This window comes from Mandrillus leucophaeus, unplaced genomic scaffold (genome assembly GCF_000951045.1).
Source record: "Mandrillus leucophaeus isolate KB7577 unplaced genomic scaffold, Mleu.le_1.0 Scaffold55, whole genome shotgun sequence".
NCBI lineage: Eukaryota > Metazoa > Chordata > Mammalia > Primates > Cercopithecidae > Mandrillus > Mandrillus leucophaeus.
The window spans coordinates 2,203,695-2,207,393 of record NW_012105919.1 but is presented as its reverse complement, the minus strand read 5'-3'; positions in this window follow the sequence as shown (position 1 = coordinate 2,207,393).

The following is a 3,699-nucleotide window of genomic DNA, read 5'->3' as shown; positions in this document are numbered from 1 at the left end:
CAGCTAATTTTAAATTATTTTTGTAGAGAGGGAGTCTTGCTATATTGCCCAGACTAGTCTTGAATTCCTGGCCTGAAGCATTCCTCCCACCTCAGCCTCCCAAAGTGCTGGGATTACGGGTGTGAGCCACCATGTCCCACGTGCCACCTTTTAAAGCAGGACTCATAAATGCTGCACTTGCCAGGTGTGGTGGCTGACGCCTGTAATCCCAGCACTTTGGGAGGCCGAGGTGGGCAGATTGCCTGAGCTCAGGAGTTCGAGACCAACCTGGGCAATATGGCGAAACTCTGTCTCTACTAAAAATACCAAAAAAATTAGGCGGGCCATGTGATGCCCGCCTCTAATCCCAGCTACTTGGGAGAATTGCTTGAACCAGAGAGGAAGAGGTTGCAGTGAGCCGAGATCGTGCCACAGCACTCCAGCTTGACGACAGAGACTGTCTCAAAAAAAAAAAAAAAAAAAAAAAAATTAACAACCAAAGAAACAGCCTGCACCTGAGCCAGGGGATGAGCCAGCAGGACCTTCCAGGACTTCGGGACTTCAGCAAACTTCACTCACACACAGCTACCCAACCCTTGGCTGGTGCCTCCTTTTCCCCACGTATATACCAGGGGAAGGGGACCCTTGAAGTGGAGGGACTCTGGCCCTCGCTATCGCTCCCCCTTCCTCCATGTCCTACCCAGTGTGGCGCCAGGACTGTGTGTTGTGGTGGAGGATAATTTCAGTTCCCTCTTGCGAGTGACTGGCTCAGCCCACTTCTTGGGTGGGGTGGCCACGGTGGAAGGAAGCTCTGCCTCAGATCCCATCTGGACCACCATCTGCCCCTGCTGGTGGCTAGGTGAAGAGGAGCATCACTGGAAAGGTTCGGAAGACTGAGATCTGGTCGCCAAACAGCGGGGACAGGGGACACCACCTCAGCCACTGACTCATGTCCTGGTCATTGAGCACCTGCTATGTCCTGGGCACTGCCAGGTGCTGAGACACAGCAGTGAACAAGGCAGACCAAACCCCCTGCCCTCCTGGACCTGCCCTCCCATGTGGGGAGAGGTCCACCAAGGGTACATCCACAGTTATCAAGCCCGGATATGTGACCTGCAATTGGCTTCTCCTGGTTTTTCTCCTATGTCACTGGCTATGTCTTCTCATCTCCTTTGTGGGTTCCACCTCATCTTCCCAATCTCCTGAGAAAAGCCCACAGGCCTCCCTGATGTCATCTTTTCCCTCCCCTCCTCTCTGCTGCAGCCACATGGCCTCCCGGTTGTGCTTCCTGCCTACGGGCCTCTGCACGTGCTGTTCCCTCTGCCAACAATGCTCTTCCCTGGCTATCTGCATGGTTTGTGCCCTTATTTCCTTCAGGTCTTTGCTCAAAGGCTGCCTTCTCAAGGAGGCCTTCCTTGGTCCCCTCCTAGTAAAATGGCAACCCCCGCAACCCATCCTCATGAACAATTCATATCCTCTTGCTCTGCTTATTTTTCTCCTGGGCTCTTAACTTCTCACTGCAAGCTCCGCCTCCCTGGTTCATGCCATTCTCCTGCCTCAGCCTCCTGAGTAGCTGGGACTACAGGCGCCCACCACCACACCTGGCTAATTTTCGTATTTTTGGTAGAGATGCGATTTCACCATGTTAGCCAGGATGGTCTCGATCTCCTGACCTCGTGATCTGCCCTCCTTGGCCTCCCAAAGTGCTGGGATTACAGGCATGAGCCGCCGCGCCTGCGCCTGGCCTTTTTTTTTTTTTTTTTTACATAGAGATGGAATCTTGCTATGTTACCCAGGATGGTCTTGAACTCTTGGGCTCAAGTGATTCTTCTGCCTCAGCCTCCCAAGAGGCTGGGACTACAGGTGTGAGCCACTGTGCCCAGCAAAACTAACCATTTTATTTATTTATTCATTCATTTATTTAGAGACAGAGTCTTGCTGTGTCACCTAGGCTAGAGTGTGGTAGTGGCAGGATCATGGCTTACTGTAGCCTCGACCTCTCAGGCTCAAGTGATCCTCCTGCCTCAGCTCTGAATAGTGGCACTCCAAAAAAAGAAAAAGAAAAAAGCTGAATTTACAGGTGTGAGCCACTGTGCCCTGCAAAACTAACCGTTTAATTAATTGATTAATTTTTTTGATACAGAGTCTCGTTCTGTCACCCAGGCTGGTGTGGAGTGTCGTGATCTCAGCTCCCTGCAACCTCTACCTCCTGGGTTCAAGTGGTTCTCCCCCCTCAGCCTCCTGAGAACCCTAGAATTACAGGCAAGCACCGCCGCCCGGCTAACTTTGTATTTTTAGTAGAGATGGGGTTTCGCCATGTTGGCCAGGCTGGTCTCAAACTCCTGACCTCAAATGATCCGCCTGCCTCGGCCTCCCAAAGTGCTGGGATTATAGGTGTGAACCACTGTGCCTGGCCATTGCTTGTCTTTTTAACTTGTATCCCTGGTGCCTGGGGCAAAGCAGTGCCCAGTAAATACTGGTTGAGAGAATGGCTAATGGGAAGAAGCTAAGGCCTCTGACTTAGTGGGAGGGGAAGGGTTGGGGTCACAGACCTTCCTGAAAGAGGCAATGGCTGAGTGAAAGCTTATAGGATGAGGGGTAACTGGGTGAAGGAAGAAGCCTCCTGGGAAGGGAACCAGCACGTGCAAGGGACTGGAGCATGGTGCACTCTGGGAAGAAAGGGAGGTCTGGCGGCTGCAGCGGAGTGTGAGGAGAGTAAACCATGTGTGAAGAGGCTGGAGGGGTAGCCAGCAGCCAGGCTATGGAGGGCCTTGTCACCCATGGGGCAAAGTCTGGACTTGCTCCCAAGGCCATGGGGAGCCATGGAAAGGCTTTGAGCAAGAGGGTGCCATGACTTGATTTCATGAAAGTCCTAAGAGGATCCCTCGGCTGCTCAGTGGAGAATGAACCCCGGAGATGAGGGAGTTGGGAGTGGCAGAAGGGAGGCTGGAGGGGAGGCTGCAGTAGTCGACCTGGGGAGAGATAGCGGTGGCCTGGGATGGGGAAGTGGTGGCAGAGATGGAGAAGTGATGGATTCAAGACATGATTTGGAGGTAAAATCAGGACTTGATCTCAGTGGCCACAGCCCAGTTCTAGTTCCCAAATTCCCCTTTCTAGTTCTTCTAACTCACTGTCTTCTCTCCACACCTCTCCTGTTCCCAGCCACAAAGATGCCTGGGTGTTCACAGTAGCCCAAACAGAGACAACTGACGGTCATCAGTGGATGGATGGATGGATAAATCAAAGGTGGCATATCTGGCCAGTTGCAGTGGCTCACACCTGTAATTCCAGCACTTTGAGAGGCCAAGGTGGGTGGATCACTTGAGGTCAGTAGTTCAGTTCGAGACCAGCCTGGGCAACATAGTGAGACCCTGTCTCTACAAAAAATACAAACAAAAAAGTTGCCTGGAGTGGTGGCATGCACCTGTAGTCCCAGCTACTCAGGAAGCTGAGGTGGGAGGATTGCTTGAGTCCAGGAGGTTGAGGCTGCAGTGTACCATGATTGTGCCACTGCACTCCAACCTGGGGAACAAAACGAGACCTTGTCTCAAAAAAAAAAAAAAAAAAAAAAAATGCAGCTTGTTCCTAGTGAAGCATTTTAAGATTTACCCCTTCCCCAAGGGAAGATACACGCCACAATGGGATAAGCCTCGAAACCACGATGCTAAGAGACAAAGCCAGTTACACAGAAACATGTAGTGTTGATTCCATTCATATGAA